Genomic DNA, 22730 nt, shown 5'->3' with positions numbered 1-22730 from the left:
AGAAAAAACGGCTAGATGAAAGGGCTCGTGCCCAAATTATGCTGTTTTTGAGCAACTCTCAGTTATTGCATGTAGCAAATGCCAGCACAGCGTTTGAGTGCTGGAATTTATTAAGGGCAATGCATGTCAGAGAAACTGCTGGAACTATAATTTCTCTGACCAGAAGGCTGTTCAGGACTGTTATGAAAGAAGGTGAGAGTTTGGCAACTCATCTTCAAACGCTGAAATCTCTGTTTCTTCAACTACAGCAGAGAGGTAAGCGTTATGATGAGACTGACCAAACCTACATTATTCTTTCAAGTTTGCCTGAAAGCTGGTTGCCCGTGATTAACAGCATGGAGAGTATGCGTCCCCGAGATCTGACCCTTGAGTATGTGGTTGGAAGATTGACCGAAGAAGCAGAAAGAAGGTCAGATAAACAAGCTGAACTCCAAGAGCGGAGGAGTTACAGTCGAGGGGGCCAGCAGCAGAATCTGCCAATGGAGCAACGCCAAGGTTTGGACTTGGCCATGGCAGTGAGGAGATGCTATAGATGCAACCAACCTGGGCATCTCCAACATCAATGCAGGGCAAGACTTCCAGGAGACGACGTGGAGCAGAGACAGCAATCAACGCAGAAACGTAAGCAGAAGGGGTTCTCTTCAGAGAAGAAGAACACGCGTTCTGCTCAGTTTGTTTCTGCATTTTCTCGAGAGGAGAGGAAGATACCTCGAGGAACATGGTTGCTGGACTCTGGGAGCAGCAGGATTATCTGCAACAGTCGGGAGGACTTTAAGACCCTGGGGAAGCCAGCTGATGGAAAAGACTCAATTTATCTTGCTGATGGTCGTAGAAGCAAGATTGATGGCCAGGGAACATGTTTCCTGCAGTGCTTGAACACTACTCTACCAGAGACTCTGTTTGTCAGCAGTTTGGACTATTGTTTGCTGTCTGTAAGCTGTTTGATTAATGCAGGGTATAGTGTTAACTTCACACGGGATGGCTGTCTGATAAAGAATGGAACTCAGGTATGTGGCCATGCAAAGTTGGAAAATGGGTTATATGTAATGCAGGACAAGCCTGTTAAAGCAGCCCAGGTGGTTCAGGATAATTTGCCAGTTCATAAGGGGTGTGTACATGAACTGCACAGAAAACTGGGTCACGCCAATTTCCGTGTGCTTTCAGAGATGCAAAAGGTGTGCAAGAACCTAAAAGTAAACAGCTGTAACTGTTTCCTAGATTGCAATGTATGTAAAATGGCCAAATCTAAGAGGAAGCCTGTGGCTTCTAAAAGTGACAGAGTATCTAAAGAGGTTTTAGAACTTGTCCATTGTGACGTGATAGGCCCTTTTCCACAGAAGACTGAAGGAGGCGCCAGATATGCTTTTCTGGTAATTGATGATAAATCACGTTTTAGTTGGTTGTTTTTGTTAAAGCAGAAATCTGAGTGTTTCCCCACATTCAGAGAATGGGTTGCCCAAGCTGAAAAGCTCTTTGCTCGCCCTGTTGTGCAGTTGCAAACAGATAGGGGTGGAGAATTTCTGAACAAACAATTTGGGACATGGTTGCGACGTAAGGGGATCACTCATCGTTTGACTAACCCTTATAGCCCTGCTGAAAATGGTCTGTGTGAAAGACGTGGGGCTGTAATACAGTCAGTAAAGGACTGCCTGCTAGTGGATGCAGGATTGGGTCACAACCATAGGCTGTGGGGCGAGGCTTTTCTGACAGCGAACTTTTTGATTAATAGAACCTGGTCTAGCTCTATAAAAGATATTCCTTATCGTGTGTTGTTTGGGAAAGAACCAGAGTGGACAATGCTCCATAACTGGGGTGCTTGGGCACATGTAAACATCCCCAAAGCTCAGCGCCAGAAAGGGGGTGCTAGAGCGCAGAGACTGCGGTTTGTGGGATATCAGTCCTATGGCAAAGGGTGGCGTTTCAATTTACGCCCAGGACGAGTAGTTCTGTCACGAAGTGCAGACTTCGCTGACCAGGACAGATGGACTGTGATCCATGCCAACCCAGATTGCCTACTGCCCCTGCAAGTAAGAGAAGAGGCTTCTTCTCAGCCATTGGAAACGCAGGAGCAGGAGGAGGAGGAGGCACAGATTTCCCCAAAAGATGTGGCAAAAGATAATACTTCTCTAGAGGAAGAGGAAGAAGAGCCAGAGATAAGGGGGGAAGAAGAAGTAATAGTGCCTAGGCGCTCCCAGCGTTCAAACAAGGGTGTACCTCCTCAGCGTTTGACCCTAGGAGGAGTGAGAGTATGCAATGTGAGTTGTGTGGAACCACAAAGTTATAATGAAGTCTTAGACTTACCCCCTGGGGAACGTGCTTTGTGGGAACAAGCTATGAAAGAAGAAATGGACTCTTTTAAACGTAACAAAGTGTTTGAGGTCATAATGCCGCCACCTGGTGGCAGAGTGGTGTCATGCAAGTGGGTTTACAAAAGGAAAACCCTTGCATCTGGGGAACCACGTTTTCGAGCCAGATTAGTAGCCAGAGGGTTCACTCAGATTAAAGGGGAGAGTTATGATGAAGTGTTTTCTCCCACTGTAAAGAGTGAAACTTTTCGCTTAATGCTTTCCATTGCTGCTGTAAGACAACTAGCAGTGCACCATTTTGATGTTGATGCTGCATATCTGCATGCAAATTTAGACCATGAAGTATTAATGAGACAACCCCCTGGGTTTGAAGAGGAGAATGGTGCAGTCTGGCGTTTGAGAAAGGCTGTTTATGGTCTCAAACAAAGTGGAAGGTGTTGGAACCAGTGTTTAAATGAAGCCCTTGTAAAACTTGGTTTTAAAAGGAGTGTGGCTGATCCATGCCTGTACACCAAGGGATCAGGCAACAAATATCTAATGCTCTTAGTCTTTGTTGATGATTTGCTTGTGGCAGGGAGTTCCACAGATGAGATCCAGAAGCTCACAAGTCAACTGGAAAAGAGGTTTAAGCTTAAAGCCTTGGGGCCTGTAAGCAATTACTTGGGAGTAGAAGTAAGGCAGGAAGCTGATGGAAGCTTCCTATTGAGTCAGAAAGAGAAAATTCTTCGTTTGATAGAGCAGTTTGGCATGGAAAACTGCAAGCCAGTTCAGACTCCCATGACACCAGATTTCCCAAAGACAGTGTGTGATGATAAATTTGATCAGCCTGAGTTGTATCACTCAAAAATAGGATCACTGTTATATTTAAGCCAGTGGTCAAGGCCAGACATTGCATGTGCTACAAATGTTCTGAGTCAACGTGTATCTAAACCCAGTACTGCTGATTGGTGTGCTTTGAAAAGGCTTATCAGATATCTAAAGGGGACATTAAATGTATGTTTGAAGATATCTAGTACACAAGACGAAAAACTAGAAGTATTTGTTGATGCGGACTGGGGAAGCTGTGTAGCTACCAGAAAATCTACAAGTGGAATGGTTATGATGTTTGCCAATTCCATAATTGGGTGGAGGTCAAAGAAACAAGGATTTGTTGCAACCTCATCCTGTGAGGCAGAATATGGGAGCCTGTCGCTAGCATGCAATGAAATCATGTGGTTTATACAGATACTAAAAGATCTAGATTGTAAAGTTGATTTGCCTATCCAAGTGTATGAAGATAGCCAATCGTGCATTGCATTAGCGGGCTCGGAAATAATGAAATCCGCATCAAAACATATTGCTATCCGTCATGCGAATGTTAGAGATTGTGTACAGAATGGGCTAATCAAACTGGAGTATTGTCAATCACAAGATAATATTGCTGATTTGTTCACCAAGCCTTTGCCAGCAACATGCCATAATGAACTGATGACAAAACTGGGTTTATGTATATAATGTATGTATGTATTGTTTCTGTTGGGGTTTTTCGCATTTAAAGAAACAGAAGGGGTGTCACGGCTAAAATGGCCGCTGTTTCTTTAATGCGAATAAAGCTCGGTCAGCATGACTCAGCGGTCTGCACCAAGTTGTATATATAAGTGAGAAATGTTAGTTTGTTGCTGAGGCTGGTGTTTGGGTTGGTTGGTGCTGGTGTGTGGAGTTATTCAGTCGTGTTTTGCACAAAGACTTTTACGAATAAAACTCTGCAAGGATATTCTCGTGGACTCTTTTTGTGCCGACAAGGGTCCGAGGACCAGGCTGAAGAGGCAAAGGGAGGTCAGAACCTTTTCCTCCTTTTTTTTGCTTTTTACAAACACTGACATAGGATACCAACTACTGTAAATCATCCTGGGCTAGTACAGACTGAAGATACAAGGAACCATAAAATCATAGGCATCTACAGGAATCTTCCCAGCGCAAAGAAGACAAGCAAGAATAGTTTCTGACAAAAAATCAAGAAGTATGTCTGTATATTTTGATCCTTATCTTAGATTCTAAATATTCTAGAATTATATATATATAAAACAAAAGCTCGGAATATGGGGATTATGGGTCATGGGGGGGTGAGGTACAACTGCCCTCCTTATTCCCCCATATACTCCCACACATAACAAGTGTCAGGCTGTGGGGAAGAAGAAGAAGAAGAAGAAGAAGAAGAAGAAGAAGAAGAAGAAGAAGAAGAGTAGTTTGGATTTGATATCCCGCTTTATCACTACCCTAAGGAGTCTCAAAGTGGCTAACAATCTCCTTTCCCTTCCTCCCCCACAACAAACACTCTGTGAGGTGAGTGGGGCTGAGAGACTTCAGAGAAGTTTGACTAGCCCAAGGTCACCCAGCAGCTGCATGTGGAGGAGCAGGGAAGCAAACCCGGTTCACCAAATTACGAGTCCACCACTCTTAACCACTACACCACACTGGCGTGAGAATACTTTGGGTTGTATCTATCAATGTCATCCCAATAGCTATGGGATTTCTTTCTGCACATGTCTCCCTCTTCCTCCCCTCTGCTTGTGTTCCCCTGCTGCCCCAAATATGCTCTGGAGGGCTGGGGGAATCCCCAGAGCATATGTACATGTCTCTTTGTGGGTGCATGGGTTGTACATGGTGAGAGAAGAGGTAAAGGAGGTAAAGTCCTTGCACTAATGGGACAATTTTGGTGGCTACAGTCCTGTATCGCCCTCATTGAATTTGTTAAGTAACCACATGCTCCAAAAAACAGAAAGTTATGTTGAAAAGATTGGATTATATTCTCCAGTTTATAGGAAATGATAAAACGTTACTGCTCCCCTTATTACTTCTACCACTTGAAGGGTGCATTTCTCACTGCAGTATTCATTCCTCTCCTGCCAACACAAACGTTAACAGCAATTATTAAATGCAATCATTTGCTTCTCTGAAATAGTTGTTTATCCTATAGGTACCAACTGCTTGCAACGAGGGAAGGGGTGTATCTGTCTTTATTATCTGCACCCTGATCAACTTTAAAGCTCACATTGCAGTGTCTGTTCCAAACCTGAGCATAATTGCATAGAAATGTTGCATTGATGGGGAGAGTTCCCAAGAGCTGATTTCTGTCAATTGATGAAATCAAACCATCTCAGAGGTAATGCTATCTCAAGGCTCATAACAATTCCCTTCGGCAATGCAAAATTTATTTACCTCTGGGGAAGATTAGATTGCTGCAGACAACTCAGTAGGTGTCAAAGAATCTACCAAGGTCAGAATGCGCTGGGACCCATTTTTAGTGAGGGTTTTTTCTGCCCACCTCCCAACTTCCAGTGGCATATGCTGAACAATGTGCACGGCCTGTTGCGTCTTCTGTTTGGAATAAAAAAGAGATGTAAGCAATCTGAGGACTCTGGATCCTGATTGAATCACAGACGGAGACATTCACAAGCAGACTTGAGCTTGCTGTAATGCTTCCTTAATTAGTAAAGCCTATTCTCTGCTGTTTTCAGCAAGATCCTTCCTGCTGAGATGTTGCTGCAGCAGGTCTCTGCTGAAGAATCAGGCTCTTATTTCAGTTATTGATCATTTACTAGAATTATATAGCTTTTAAAATGCCTTGTGCCAGAAACAACATGAACCAAATTTTAGACTGGGCTTGTGCTGAGTGAGGGGAAATACATGCAACTGCAAGGTCTGCATCAAGACTGGGCAAGGAAATTTCTGGCAGGGAACAGCAGTAAGTTTAATCTCTTCACTGCTTAGACCAGAGAACCAAGTTTGACTGAGAAGTTCCGACAAAAGATGGGGACATCAGTCCCTTCGTTTTACTGCCAGAAAGGCTCTGGCTGGTCTGACTTGCAACAGTAGCCCATGCAACTGCCATAATATATAAAGGCTTGTATTCATTGCACCTACATGCCAGCTATGAATGGCTTAAGTTGTGGTTGGGCCCAGAACAGCACATCCTTTGAAATGAAATGTCAGGTTCAAAAATGCTGTGTCACATTTCGAACCCCTGTTGGAAGCGTAATCTTCTGTGGTCATCATTCTTGCAGGTGCTTGAGGACTCCAGTAGCTGTTCAGCCATGAATTGCTTATTTAACATCACTTTACTATGCTCCTTTGTGTGGGTAGAGCACCGAGCAGTGAGAGCAAGATCTTACTGAATTATGGATTGCTGCTCTTTTTATTGGTCACAGGCCATTGACTTCATTGCATGCCTAAGGCTAGGACACAGGCATGGAAAAGCAATTTGTGTGTAAGGGGAGAAAACTGTGTTGTTGTTTTTTACAGAACATAAGTAATTTTGTTTAAACCTTTCTGCTCTTGTTTACATGGGAACTTCTGGATGAACATATCCCTTCTTCAGCTTGGATGCTCAGACCAGGCAGAAACCAAGTGCTGTTGGAGGGAGCAGGTGGGTGTTGGCAGCATTGAAAGATGGTTGGAAACGGACTTTCCACAGGTGGCTATAGCAGCTGCTGAAACAGGTAGATGCCACAATCACTTGGCAACTTTTCAGATAAGCCTTGTTCCTAGTGGAGCTCAGTCAGATGTCTTTTATAAGTCCATATAAAACTTCTATATTTCTTTATTTCCTTTCAAATCATTCAGAAAACATAAAGTTTCAGAATGGCAAGCTATGAAAGAAACAAGAAAGCTTCCCCAGGCATATTTTCAGACAATTTAAAAACAAACAAACTAGGAACATGGGAAGTTGTCTTATGTTGAGTCAGGCCATTGGTACAACTAGTTCAGTAATGTCTACAGCAAGTGGCAATGGTTCTCTCTGGTTTCAGGCAGTGTCCTCTTTCAGCCTGTCTTGGACATGCCAGGATTTAACTTGGACTGTTTGATAGGCAAGTCAAATTCTCTCACACCGTGTAAGACTAATTTATGTTTCAGACAGCCTACCCTTCAACCAGTCAAATTTGAGGGCATAGAATTCTTTCCCCTTATCAGACCACTTTTTCTATGCAACAAGTGACTGAGAATGTCTATCTAGCAAACCAATCAGAAGTGCAATCTCATCATCCTCTAACTGAATATAAAAAAACCCATTGCTTTCACCAGACCAGTGTTATGTAACTAAGTAATAACCAACTGCCAGCCAACACTGGACACACTGTATTTTAAATTTAACCCTTTCCATAAACAGCTCCCCATGAACTTGTGTACATTTTTTTCTGGCTCCTCAGCAACATTTCTATGGACCACTTGAATGCAGCTTTCAGACCACCAGTGGTTTATGGGCCACGGTTTAAGAACCTCTGACTTACACCACATTTACAGAAGTGGCTTACCAGAGATGGGAAGGTCTGGAAAAACCCAGGAAAAAATGGGAAAACCCCCCAGGTTTTTTTTTCTGTTTTTCCCCCAAAGCTATTTTTTCCAAAGGGGAAAAACCAGAAAAACCTGCCCCTCCCATTCCCCCCCCCCAGGCCTTCCCATCTCTAGATGAGGGCAAAGCCACTATGCTAGCTTCCCAGCAGGTGGGTCACTGTTGCTTATTAGGAAGAAGGGGGGGGAATGTTGCAGAAAGGTTGGTGTCTTGCAAACCCACTGGCATAGCCAATCCAGTGCTCCTCCTGGTCCATTTGCACAACGCTGACCTCCCTGCAACCCAACGCAAAAAGCCATTGCTCATTTTGTCACAGATAAGATGAGAGATTTAAAAATAGGGAAGCTCAGAAAGACAAGCATTTCACACAGGATTTGAATGACGTATCTTAGAAGTGAGCAACTGAGATTTTTTGACATTTTAAAAAGCATCCTTTTCAAACTGCACCCAAGCTACAAAGGAGAAAAGAAGACTAAGATCCAAGCTTAATTTGGAAGGATCACTGGAAGAACTAGAGGATTTCAGTTGTCAGATGTTTGGGCTTAAAACACACAGAAGATAACATGAAATGATTTACAAATATGTAAGATGATCCAACAGTAAAATTCTACAGAAAAGAAGCTGGTATTCAAAGCATAGACATTTCTGATATAGAGGCATATATCTTCAATGGACCAGATATCCTGCCTTTGGGAAAGAGTCACAAGTATAAAGAATAATTTACTAAAAGAAGAGGACAGGGAAAGACTGATGGAGTCATCTCAGAGGCTTCACTGAGAAGCAGAGAACCATAGTTGCAACGAAGAACACATCAAATTAATGTGGTCAATGATAACGCTGGGGACGGTGACAAAATTTGCCCCATTTCTACAACTTGTAGTTGCTTGTCAACTTCAGATAACACCTCACTACAGTTTCCCCCTGAAAATCCATTAATTTGGGGGGTGGGGACTGACATTTTGATGGCAATGACATCATATGGATGCTGTTAGAAAACAAAAGCAGAGCAAAACACAACTGTGCATGAGGAGCACAAACCTTATAATAAACACTGTCTGGAGGCATCCTCAGTCTTTGAGAAGCATCAGGCATTGAGAAGAAGAAGAAGAAGAAGAAGAAGAAGAAGAAGAAGAAGAAGAGGAGGAGGAGGAGTTTGGATTTGAAATCCCGCTTTATCACTACCCAAAGGAGTCTCAAAGTGGCTAACATTCTCTTTTCCCTTCCTCCCCCACAACAAACACTCTGTGAGGTGAGTGAGGCTGAGAGACTTCAAAGAAGTGTGACTGGCCCAAGGTCACCCAGAAGCTGCATGTGGAGGAGCGGGGAAGTGAACCCGGTTCCCCAGGTTATGAGTCTACCGCTCTTAACCACTACACCACACTGGCTCTCCCAAACAATGGCTTGTGTCATTGCCCACTTGTTTACAGCCCCGGGAAATTCATATCAACAGTGATGGAAATAGCTTAGCTCTGGAAGCTTAAGAATTGCAGTCTAAGTAATTATAAGACCATGTTTCACTTTGATATGAAAATCATTGTGATTTACTTCTGCAGCATCAGGCCTCGACTGTCGCAAATGAAATGTGACTTTTAAGGAGCTTTTTTTGATTAAAGCTGTTGAAGAAATAAATAATATAGTAAGCTTAAGAGCTATGGGGGTGCAGAGAGAGAAATTTGATTGTAAGGATGTTCAAACACAGATACTCTAATCACATTGGCTTATAATGATTTCATTCTGCATAACAGCATTTTGCCTATATCATTACACTTAGCAAACTCTCATGCTATCTCCCCACAATCTGTTATATAAGACAACAAAAACAGTAGGCATTTTTTTCTTTTTCCTCCTTCATGCATCTCATTCATAATCCCTCATACAAATATTTAAGAATTAATTGTGCTACTGTTGTCCTCTGTTCCACAAAAGAACATTTAAAAATAAACAAAAACGACTTTCATTGGGGCTTTGATAATTTCCATTGATTCAGTAATTATGGTAATTACAAGTTCATAGCTAAGATATGTCATCAACAAAATCATTACAGTATTGTTACATCTCAAGCTTTTTAAATTATGTAGAATATTGGGAGATTTAATAATACTTCTATGAAATGATAATTCAATGCCTCTCAGAATAAGACTAAAGGAAGAATGCTATCTTCTTACTAGCATGGGATTTTATCTTTTATCTTTTTGCTTATTTTAGACAATCAAAAGGAGCCAGGAAAAACCAGGTAAAGCCAATTTTTTTTTGCAACTTCAGACATACTGCTCTGTATCAAAGGATACTCCATGGAACTCCACATTTGAATGCACCTTGGAGTGGCTATAGTGCAATGGATCTGAGAAAAAAATTACCTGGAACATATGTGGTATAAAATGTGAAGAGGATGTTGGAAGACTTAGAACTGAAATGCACCAAGTGATTTATGATCCAACCAATGATATCTGATGAAAAAATCTGTAGTCTTCTAGGATGCCCCTCTTTGCTTTTACTAGTGATAGAGGATTCTATCAATTCTATCAATTTTGGTTTCTTTCAGTTTCTCATTTGCCCCGCAATCTTAAATTCAGTTTACCAGATTTCCACATCAGTTTGTGATTTTTTAAAAAAACAAATCATGATAATTTTGCATTCATTTTCCCCAATACACAGATTTTTATATGCAGTTTTGCCTAAGACATTACAGTGGTACCTCAGGTTACAGACGCTTCAGGTTACAGACTCCGGTAACCCAGAAATTGTTCCCATGGGTTGAGAACTTTGCTTCAGGATGAGAACAGAAATCGTGTGGCGGAGGCAGCAGGAGGCCCCATTAGCTAAAGTGGTACCTCAGGTTAAGAACAGTTTCAGGTTAAGAATGGACCTCCAGAACAAATTAAGTTCTTAACCTGAGGTACCACTCTACTGCAAACCAATTCCTAAAATGTATTTTGGACATTATTTTCCCTAACCTACCTATGCGGTTTTGCTTTACCCTAATATAAGCATTTTTTTGAACATAGTTTTGAGTTGGGAGAACTGCATCACAAAATTTGGAGAAGTGTGAATTTTGAAAGATAGAATTTGTAGTTGACATATTAGACTGCTCAAATGTAACACGTCATGTTGTGGATATTTGAAAGAATTGATATACTTTGGGAAGAGCATGATTTGTGTAGTCATTATCTCTTTGTAGAACTCATTTCACAGCCTTCTAATTAAACTTATGATAACAGAGAGTAGAAGGCAAATTAAAAACCCTTTCAATTTTCAGTCCAATGGTAAAAGAAATGCCGAACACTCAGAACAATTTATAGTATTCCTTTATCATGATGACATATTGATCTAATTCCTTATGCCTCTCTAGCAAAATAATGTATTGATGTGAAAAACACAGCTTACAAAAGAAAATAGAGTATTCAATTCAGCTCTTCCATCTTCCCCTCACATATCTTTCGATACTTATTATTATAAATTCATTTCTTTTATGAATCACTTCCCAATAAGTATCTCAAATCAATTCCACAATGCTAGTATATATAGCAACAGTTTAAAACCAGTTAAAACAATTGTACAGCAGACCCACAACTTACACACATTTAACTTGTGTGCATTCCGCTTTATACATTTGGCAATGAAAAATAAAAAGGGGATGGAAAGGGGTTAGGCGTCTGGGAAAAACAACTTTTGTAACCCCACCCACCATGGCACGCTTGACTCCAAACGATTTTGGCTTTATGTGCTATCCCCATAACGTAACCCCCACATAAGTCGTGCATCTGCTCTATATACAAAATACAAAATAAATAAAAAATAAATGTTGACTCCAATACAGATACCAATTGGGATGGAAATATCCACTTACGACAAGGTTTATAGAAAGAGAGAGAACCTTCAATAGATACTCCAATGACAAAGAGGCAAGTGTTTCTATGGTGGCTGTAGAAGAAAGGGCTTCTCTCTTTGGTGGCTAGCCTCTTAGGTGGCTGATAAGAATGTCCACAGAGAAGTGTTGTTGAAAGAGGTGCTGAAAAAACAATAGAGGTGACACATGTCTGATATGTAAGGGGACGGCGTTCCAAAGGGAAGGTGCCACCATATGAAATACCTGATTCCAACAACACCATCATAAATCAAGAGGTATAAGAAAGGAATTTGTTTTGGCTCACATTTTTGCCATAGAATTGTAGAGTTGGAAGGGACCCTGCATTTTAACACAAGCCTACTTAATTCAAACTTCTCTAAATTGCACTTCTCTAAATTTTGCAATGTAGTTCTCCAACCAAAAGTGTGTACAGAAATGCATATATTTGAAGAAAGGGCACATAAAATACATCTATTAGGGTAACAAAATGCATTATATTAGGGGGAAATGTCTGAAAAGTGCATCTGGAGAAGTATGCACTAAAATGCTGACAAATCTTCATGAGGATTTTTTTTTACTATTGTAAACTGAACTGGAAGGCAACTGAAGTTAAAACTGGAAAAACAAGAAACTGAGAGAATCTGTGAATGGACAGATTTGTCTATCCCTAGAGAAGGCAGTATCTGAATTTGATTAACCTGGACTGCAAGGCTGCACAATGTGTGATCCCTCAAGCTGAGCCCAGCTTTCATTAGGCATCTCAAAAATCTAAAATAATAATCATACTGTACTGTTTTTGCTGTCTACTTAAGGCTAGCACCAGTGGTAGTCCACAAGACATGTCTCCTGAGTTGGTATTTACTTGTGAGGACAGATTGTGCAGCCCTCCTCCCTAGGGCACCTAACACTTGTTTTTGAGCAAGTGGATTGCTGCAATAGCTCTCAGCAGAAGGCACACCTTAATTTTAATTTTTGCTTAACCTGGCCTCATTTGACATGCTGCTTGGCCACCGCTGACAGCATCCTTGGTGGTAGCTCCAGCTGTCACTCAGACTTCTTTCTCCGTGTTCTTCATTACCTAAGTGAAAGGCCCTGCTGTTTCAAATGTATTTTTATTAGGACTGCAATGTCTAATAGATTAAACAGCTAGATTAATCAATTCTTTTTTTTTTTAAGGAACCACTAAAAAGGTGCCCTCAATTAACTGGGTAGCGGAGTTTAATTTCTTTTTACAATAAAAGTGCTTCCGAAATCTTCAGAAAACCAACACCATCTTCAGAGACATCCACATGTTATCTTAAAAGTAAAAAAAAAGTTTTTCCTTCAGAATTTTTTATTTAATGTACATGCAGATTTATGCACATTTGGATGAATTTGCTGGGTGTCCTGAAAACAGAAAGACTGAGGAGCAGGGAATAATTTTTTAACAGCAAGAAAATATATTTTAACACTCCCCCCCCAAAAAAATACTTACCTACCTACTCATCATATTTCTAGACTGCCTTTCAGGGCAGTGTACAGATTGTGTTAAAATGCAAAATAAAACATTAATTTTAAAACATGCCTTAGTGTAATGTTGTAGTTGTATATACAAAAAACAAATTTGCTTTGTGACTCGCTTCAGTGCTTAAGGGTTTGCTTTGGTCCAGATTGGACAAGACCCACTTCATTTAAGTTTTGAGGCAGTGACTTGCTTCAGTTTGTTTTTCAAACTTTTGTAATAAGGAAACTATATTGGCTATAAAGTTGGGGTTCTTTCAGAGCAGAATTGTATGTTTTTTTTCAGGCATAGTATGGTGCCTGGAGGAGACTCTTGAGAGTCCCATGGACTGCAAGAAGATCAAACCTCTCCATTCTGAAGGAAATCAGCCCTGAGTGCTCACTGGAAGGACAGATCCTGAAGCTGAGGCTCCAATACTTTGGCCACCTCATGAGAAGAGAAGACTTCCTGGAAAAGACCCTGATGTTGGGAAAGATGGAGGGCACAAGGAGAAGGGGACGACAGAGGACGAGATGGTTCGACAGTGTTCTCGAAGCTACCAGCATGAGTTTGACCAAACTGCGGGAGGCAGTGGAAGACAGGTGTGCCTGGCGTGCTCTGAGCCATGAGGTCACGAAGAGTCGGACACAACTAAACGACTAAACAACAACAATGGTGCCTGTCAAAGTATGGTGGACATCAAAGTTTCGGCAAATAGCTTCAGAGTTTTTTCTTTGTGTGCCAGGTGGCTTTAAATTGTATTGAATTACCTTGCCACCTCTGCATTTCCTCCCAGATATTACCTTATGGGCATCATAAGTTTTGTTATGCTTCTCCAGCACCCTTGGCCCTAGCTGTGCTATAGATTTAAAACAGTATCCTACAACGTTCAGGGCTTCCTCCAAAGAATCCTGGGAATGGTACTTTGTAAAGGCTGCTGAATTGTTCCCTACAATTCTCAAGTCAATTATCAATTGATCTCTCTTCCCAGGGAACTCTGGGAATTGTAGTTCTGTGAGGAAACTTGGGTTCTCCTAAGAACTCTCAGCACTCTTAACAAACTACAGTTCCCAGGATTCTTTAGAGGAAGCAATGGCAGTTTAAAGTGGTATAGAGCTGCTTTAAATGTCTAGGGCAGATTGGGCCCTTGATGGAGCAGATAATAATTTGAAAGTAGACACTATTGTAGTGCTTATGCACAATCACATACAGAAAGACACAAAGAACACAGACACCGATATGATACGATCAGGCAGGCAGACAGCCACATATTGACACTGGACTTAAATCAATCAGAATACATTTTATATAGCCACCTCACAATATATCTATATGTGGATGGCTGGGCTGGTAAATTTTGTTAAACTCGTCTGCTAGAGTGGATTATACCATGAACATGAAACTCTACTTGGAATCAAGGACATTATTTTTGGAAGGTCCAACAAACTCCAGTCTTGAGGCTATTCAGGCTTAGTTTTTCCTCTATATTTACTCAGCATCAAAACCCTGCTAATATCCTTTGAAGATGGTTGAATTAGTGGGTAAAGAAAGGATGGAAGGCTAATGTCTATACTCTAGAGCATTTGTTATTAATGATGAAAATGTGAAAAGTTCCATTGCTGCTGTCCTGCTCATTCCAGCACTTATAATGGTGCTCTTTATGGTAGCTTTTGAGACCACTCATGTATGCAAGGGTTCAAGAATGAGAGAAAAGCTTATGATAAAGGCCCCTTGATATGACCACAATATAACATAAAAATGTAGGCATCACTCTTTGAGGTATAATCTAAACTGCTCATAATTTTCATCCCAATAATTGTTGCTTCACTCATCCTACATTCTAATGCCGAACTGGTTCCCAATCATATGAATGAATTAGTCTTTCAGCAACTTAACACTATACTCCAGAAAATGTGAAACCAGGAAACCACTTAGAGAATAATATCCTCTCTGTGTTGGCTTTTTCTCAGAAACACAAGAGATGCTGTTCAGCACCTGCAAGTGTGTTGGGAACCATCTGAATGGGGGAATCTGTCCACGCCTCTAAGTTTTTAATGGGCTGCTTGTTACCCCAGCCAAAAGAAGGGGCTGTGATGGTTGACTTTAAGTGAAAGAGGATGAAGGGCACAGCTGTTAGACAAGAGAGATTAGTTTAGTGTGACTTTTCAAAATCAAAATGCTCTCTTTATCCCAAGGCTTGAAATGCTCCCCCCGCTGAGCCTTATGTGAGGATGAAAATATTCACCCTTTAAAACTGTTTAAAGCATTTAGACACACAACACTGCTAAGATCTGAAAATAGTGCTAAGTGATAGTGCCAAATTTTTAATAACTAGGGGCAACCAGATATAGGGCTGACCCAAGGCATTTTGCTAGCTGAAGCAGAACAGCAACTGGTGCTTTCTTCCTGAGTCAAAGTGTACCTAAGCCTGGCCAAGTTACTTTGGCACAGGATGTAACAAAACAAAACAAAACAAGAAACGCCTCAACTTCCTACCTGGATATAGTTGTGGGTCTGTCCTAATTAAAAATGCATAATGACACCCCTCAAAGCTTGAACAGACTATAGGAAGACCCCATTCTGCCAGTGTTCATAACCATGAGGCAGCTTTAAGTCCCATTAATTCCAGTGGATGAGATTTACAGTGCAATCTTATTCCAGTGTGTGTGTGTATATATATGTGCTGAGGAATAAGTCTCAATGAGTTCAGTGGGACTTACTCATAAGCAAGTGTGTATAGCTTGAAGCACACTAACGCTTCCTCTAAAGTCAATAGGACTTTTAAAGTATTGACATTTGACCAGGATCATTTAACAGTGCAGTCCTGTATGTTTGTTTGCTTGTTTGTGTTTCATAAAACTTATATACTGCTTAATTGTAAAAAACAAAACAAAAACCCTCAAAGTAGAGTATATGTTTACTCAGTGGTAAGATAAATTGTGTTCATTGGAACTCCCAAATGACTCTCAAATAAGTGGGCATAGAATTGCAAGTTAAGTATGTTGAAACCACATACATGCGTGCATACATACATACATAATTTTATTTGTATGTCATCTTTTCACAGTCCAAACCATGCTTGAGGTTGCTTACAACATGAAAAAATACATAACTACAACATAACGAAAGAAGTCATAAACAGTAACTAAAAAAACCAAAACAAAATGTTTATGGGTGCTCTCATTTTACTACTCATATTGAAATATTGCCCCTCAATGAGACCAAACTTAGATTCACAGAATGTTTATGGGTATGCATACCCCTGCGTACCCCCAGAAAAAACACACTGACTAAAACATTCAAAATACACATCCAAAATGAACAATTCACACATAAATCACAAGATCGACAATAGAGGATATAAAGGCAATAAAGACAACAATGGCTCAAGAGTCTGTTCAGTGGCCTCAGCTTTTGTAGCTGGAGTCAGTCTGAGCCATGCCTTCCCAGGCTAGGAGGAAATGGGTCTTCTAGGACTCACAGCTGAGATGGTCTCATCTCTTTTGAGGAATGTATCCTGGTTTGGGGAAATGTATTTTGGTTTATAAATCAGATGTTGTTGTTTTAATCAACAGATTAACATTTTATTTGCATATATAACTTTTATGAATACATTATTTCTTTCTAATTTCAGAATCAGTTAAATGGCATTAATAAACAAACCAGACTTTTTTTTTACTCTCATCAGTAATGTTGTTTTGCCTTCTCTTCTACCTACTCCAACAAAATGTTCTGTTGGTTTGCTTTGAAAATTACACACAGCACAGCAACCCATGCATTATATAGTAGGTGAAGCAGTGAATACTAATAAATGACATTCTAAACTGCCAAAGAGAAATACTTTTTTTAAAATAGTGTTTTAAATATTTGTTTTACTCATCTTCTGTAAAGTTTTCTGGAAGAGTACTTTCCAACATCAGAATTTATGGTATCCATTTGATATAAAGTGCAGTCGTAAGCATTCAAATAACAGGCTGGGTGCGTGAAATGTTGAAAAACGCATATGTCTGTAAGGAGTGAAGTGTCACTTGTAATGAGGAATCTTGTAAAGTCTGGGTTTGGTTTTTTTTTGCTTTCCATTTCTGTGGTACATGAAATATTTCACGCTTACATGTGTTCTGCCTTGAATAACTGGTTGCAATTGTCCTGAACAGGTCTAAAGACTCCCCATCAACCCTGTTGAATATTTTACATAGCAAAATCCTTCCTCTGCTAATAAATAGAGTTAGAATGAAAAGGCAAGTGGCTAACAAGCTTACAGAGTCTGGGGGCAGAAGAGATGAGATTGTTTCACATGAATCGAAGAGAGCAAAGGGACGCAGGCTCATTACCTTCGCAGAGATTCCCATACCTTTGAAAACCTAATCCCTCTGACCGCGCTCATGAATAAAGATAATTCCCTTCCATTAAATATACATTGCAAATACTCAGGGCATTGCAACAAATTGACCACTTTGCATTCACAAATTGAATTTGGGTATTTGTGTGCCTCAGCAAAGGCATAAATTCAAATGTGTGACCCTTGAGAGGGTGTCTGAATTTTAAAATCAATGGGACTCAAGTCTGATTGTTTTCACTGGCTCTATTCTAATGAAGCATGACAAAGGCCTGGTTTGCACAGTACTTCAAACCACAGTTAAGCTTAACTATAGTTTAAAAACTGCATTTTAAATGTTTGTTTACACTCCTCATGTATATTTTTTCCTGGAACAGCACTTTAATGGCGAACGTGTCGTGTGCTTATACTGATTTTACCATGAGTTTGTCTCTCTCTAAACCACAAGCTGTATCCAATGGGTGTTCTTGGCTCACTCCTTAAGATTTGCTTGATGGAAATAAAACATGAGCCCAGGTTTAGACGTAATCCTAAATCAAACCATGGCTTACAACCTGACAGGGCTGCGTAACAGGAATGAGGGGTGTGTGAAGCAACTGTGATTTTAACCCTGTGCACCAATATATGTATGATCACCTTTAAACCATGGATACAGTTATTTTCTCTTATTTTATTTTTTATGTGGTTTTTATTGTATAGTTTTATGTGTGATTGTTGTAAACTGCTCTGATTTTTTAAAACTGAATAGTGATATGTGATAGATAGATTAGATGATAGATAGATAGATAGATAGATAGATAGATAGATGATAGATAGATAGACTTATCTGCCCCGTCCACTGTACAGCAGTCAGTCATTATTCTGTGCTGACTAGGTTCTCATTAAGTTGGTCTATGCTGACTAGGTGTGTTTAGTTCCCATTAAGTTGTTATGGGTTTCCCCCTCCCTTTAATAATAATAATAATAAATTTTATTTATATCCCGCCCTCCCCAGCCGAAGCCGGGCTCAGGGCGGCTAACAACAATCAAATAATCAAACAGTCAAATAATTTTACTTGTAAAATCTTCTCAGTTTCCCCAAGCTTCCCTCTAAATAAATTCACACTTGACTGAAATTTTAGTTTTGTTTTTTGGCAAAATTTAGAGCACAACTTTATTGATTACAGAAGGTGAGTGGTTGCATAGGCTCTGGTTTGACTAGCTCCCTGCACCCTTGCAGCAGCCCTGATCCAGGGCACCTGCATAGGTCAGCCAAGGGCGAACACCTGGGTAGGCGAAAAGCCGGGAACAGACTATGTTCACCACCCAGATGGCCCCCTGGACTCAGGCACGGGCACAACCCCCTCTCAGGGGTTGACCAAACCAATTGAGTCCCTGGATTCCTTTAACGGAATACCCTTCACATAGGGATGGTGAGACCACTCTCCTATCCCTATCACCTAAACCAGTGCCTGTCCGCAACCTTACAAGTTGTGACGATTTGCTATGCGGCAGACAAAACCCATATGGCTACAGGCAATCAGTCAAGTGGGGAAATTCCTGCCATGCCCTGTCCCAATGACAGACAACACACGATGGCATAGCAAGGTCAATCGCACAATGCCCTAAAAGTAGGGAGAGGTGGGCGGGTGTTCCGAATGCATGAGCCGAAAGAGGAAGCTCTGGGTCATGTGCATGGGTATATATAGGTCCCTCGATCCGTTTAGACTGTGCCCCATTGGCCAGATTGAACCCAACATCGAGGGACCTACCAATCGGGTGTTATGCCAACCAATCCAACCCATCCACAACACAGGAGGTCAGTCTCCAGGTCTCACCGCAACATGTGCCCTCTTTTAGGGAGGACATGATTTACCATTATAAAGCATTTATATTTTCATTAATAATTTTATGCATACTTTACACTAATATAGGCATTTTGTAAACATCAATTGGAGGGAAAACTGCATTGCAAAATTCAGAGAGGTGTGAATGTTGATGGATTACATTCAGCTGTGTTTACATTCACATATTGTTTCAGAAAGTATTGATTAGGTAGATTCACATTTTAATGAGAACCATGTCCCTATATAAAAAGCTATTATTTGTATACATGGAGTTAATATCATATGATGTATTTAAAAAATAGCTATAAAAATCAAGGTAATTTGAAAGTTCAAATTTCACTGTTAAGCAAATTTTCCTTTCTGACAACATGCTGACCAGCATCCTACGTTTTTGAAGGCATGCTGTGATAACTGCATGCATATGTTTTTAGTGCACCAGGAAGGGCTATGGAGAGGCATAGATTGCAATGTAGATTTTGTGCTGATGGTTTTATGGAAGACCCAAGTAATCTTGAAGAATGGACCCGGGGTTATGCTGTGCTCCTGCCAGAGGAAAAGCTTTCCAAATGCCAATCGGGATCTTCATGGGGCGGCACATTTCATGTCACTGTTAATGGAAAGATACAGCGACTGAGGTTGTAAAATGATTTTATGTTTTTAATAACCTCCGCTAAAGACCAAAAGGCAAGAAAATTTTTATACTAATGACATCATAAAATCAGAAGATTCACATACTGTAAATCTACCCAAGGATAAAAAGGTGCCCTAAGTACACTTGTTTATGATGCTTAAGCAATATTCTATTGCTGATTCCTTTCAAGCAGAGAGTGATCCTGCCTTGGCTTTAATTGGAGATCTTAAAAATGTGAATAATTCTTCAGCATTCCAGCTTCTACCACTTGGCAGTATCTCTGCTGAGTGAAATCATTGTAACTACTGACTGAGTGAGGTAGTAGTTAGGTTTTACTCAGTCTTTTACTTATACATACTTCAACAGAAGCTGTTGCCTTTCCTCATTCTAATAAAATTTGTTAATTTGACTACATACATTATCTTTCCATTTTTTAATGTCTATGCTGTTATTGATGCAGCCTTTCTCCCAAGGTTTTACTGGTGGTCACTTTGGCTGCAGTGAGAAGATTTATCATCATTTCCTTTTCTTATTCTAAAATTAATGATCAAACATGCCAAACCAATAAGATCAAGAGACTTAGCGGGATAATATAACAACCACACCCTGCATGTTGGTCAACACTAGCTTCTGGTATCCCAGTTTCTAGCTGCTTGATCTGTTCCATTATGTTCAGCTGGTTTTGTATGTATATAGATAGATACCTTGCTGGTGAATTGTATTCTGATGACAACTGCATTCACAGCAACATCACATATCACATTTTATCTCAACAAGAAATGTGTTGCCCCCTGTTTCTCGCTCTCTGGTTTTGAGTATGATCACAATTGAAAAAGGGTTAGAAATTTCTCACAAAGCACAACAGAACACTGATAACTGGCTGATGCTATCTCCAGGCTTTCTTTTTTCTCTTCTCTCTCTCTCTTTTGAGCAAACAAGATTTTCCCTCAATGAGCTGATGACAGAATAATATCTCCAGATTGATTGCTCACCCCCCACAGACCTCTTGAAATATTTCTACCCTGGAAAGTTGAAGATCAAAAGCATAGTTTTTTTTTTTAAAAAAGGACACAGAACTGAAAAAGCCATCATAAAGAAACTACTCCGATTTCAGTCTGGTGATGAACAGGCTTGTTAAGCATTTTGAGAATTGGCAGCCTTTCCCATCTAATATCCAGACATACTTTTAAAAAGAATTTCCATAATGAGTGTCTCTTTCCCCATCAGAGGAGATGGAGTATTTTCTGAAAAAGTTCTGCTAGGCAGTGATGTTAAACACTTGATTACATGCAGCAGCACAGGATACATGGAGTACAGCTGACTCAACAGCTACAGGGGATTTGGGTAAGTGCCCTTCATGTAAGCCACTTAAAAATGGTCCAAGATCTTTTCGGTTAGTCTCAATGGATGTGTACATTCCCCCCAAGTATCCTTTGTCAGGCATTAAGGGTTCATGGGTAACTCCTGTTGAGTTGTTGGACGTTGATTATGGGCATGGAGAAGCAAAGTTCTATCAAAGTCCCAGGGTGAGAGAAAGTGTTCATTTTTTTTTATCCTGGTTTGTAGTTGTTGAAATCCAGCTGCACATTGTTCTTTTGATCTGAGAAGTGCACTAGGACAGGAAATTGTCTTAGGATGGTGAAGTAGATCTAACACAAAACTTTGCAATTGGTTCCATGAAGCGGAACAGACAATCTCACCCAGCTAATGGTGTCAGTCTAGCAAGTTCGCACAGTAAGAGATGCAAATGGGGAAGATAGATAAGGGAGATTTCTTATCAGGATTCCATTGCAACTGAAGGGATTAATTCAATGACTGGAAGAGTAATCTCAAATTGTTAGCATGAAGACCGGACATTATTTTTGTTTCTCTAAAATGGCTATGCATTTCTGATTGAGAAATATATTGGCTTTGAAATAAAATCCTTTTTTTGTTATCGATGTAGTTCAGAACAGCATGCGGACATTAATAGTTAAATGTATTCTGAGAAGGTTTTCATCGTCCTCTGAAGATAACCAAAGTGGGCATACAATCCCACTTACTATTACTCTCAATCTGAGGGTGTATTATAGTGAATGGCACATATTTTCCCTTTTTCCTCTCAACTAGATGATTCCCAAAATTGTTTCCAGTATGACTTCAAAGTTTCTTTGAGTGAGAGTCAAAGTACATAAAGGAATCAGTTTTCAATTTCATCATAAAATTTACCTCCCCGCACTGAGTTTTTAAATAAAAAAAAACTGTGGGAATTGTGAATTTAAAGGCTTAGGATTCTACTGGCATTTTGTGTGCTTACTTAATGAAATATCAGAAACCTTATATACCCAAAGGTGTATATATAACTTTTCAGGATTAGATAAGCTTGTATTATACTGCAACCAAATAGCACTTTCTTTCAGGCAATTTCTTTTTCTGAAGAAATGAAATCAGGAATGTTTCTAAGCGATAATGGGATACTACCTTTATTTTAAAGCTGGAAGTGAGAAGCTACAAGATTATCTAATTGCTAATACCTTCAGTCATATGTGAACAATTTATATTTATATGTTCACTTATTTGTTTTATCCCTCTATCATGGGAGGCAAGGCTGGTGTCAACTCAAGATACCAACCTTTTCTGTTCTGCCATCTACCCCATGGAATGCATTGCAGAGTGAACTCTATTAGGCCCCACCATGGTACCTATCTTAGGTGGTTGGTGAAAACTTTGGTTAGCTTTGAAATTTTTAATTGCATTAGCTCTATGTATATTTGTATGCTGGAGGAAGTTGCTAAATTGGTTGTTTATTGTTTTGTGATTTGTTCTGTTTTAATTTAATTATTATCTCTTGTTAGCCACCTTCAGTCTCTTTGGAGAATACAACAGGATAGAAAATTTCATAATTGAATAAAGTATTTATTTATTATTCCATATTGATTCTTTCCTCATAACAAAAGTTCTCTAGTCCACCCTCTGCAAGCGTATACAGGTTAATT

At 40.1% G+C, this 22730-nt stretch overlaps 1 protein-coding gene across 1 annotated transcript in view; it reads left to right on the top strand.

The window, feature by feature from the left end:
- The first annotated feature begins 21049 nt into the window (after positions 1-21049).
- Positions 21050-22730, top strand: part of ZPLD1 (zona pellucida like domain containing 1) — a 34969-nt gene continuing 33288 nt past the window's right edge. Inside the window, exon 1 of the mRNA XM_081907248.1 lies at positions 21050-21099. The gene's annotated coding sequence lies outside the window, so the exon portion shown is untranslated. The remainder of the gene's footprint in view (positions 21100-22730) is intronic.

The sequence above is a fragment of the Podarcis melisellensis genome, assembly GCF_964234715.1.
Source record: "Podarcis melisellensis genome assembly, chromosome: 4".
Classification (NCBI taxonomy): domain Eukaryota; kingdom Metazoa; phylum Chordata; class Lepidosauria; order Squamata; family Lacertidae; genus Podarcis; species Podarcis melisellensis.
This window is presented reverse-complemented; position numbering and strand designations above follow the sequence as displayed.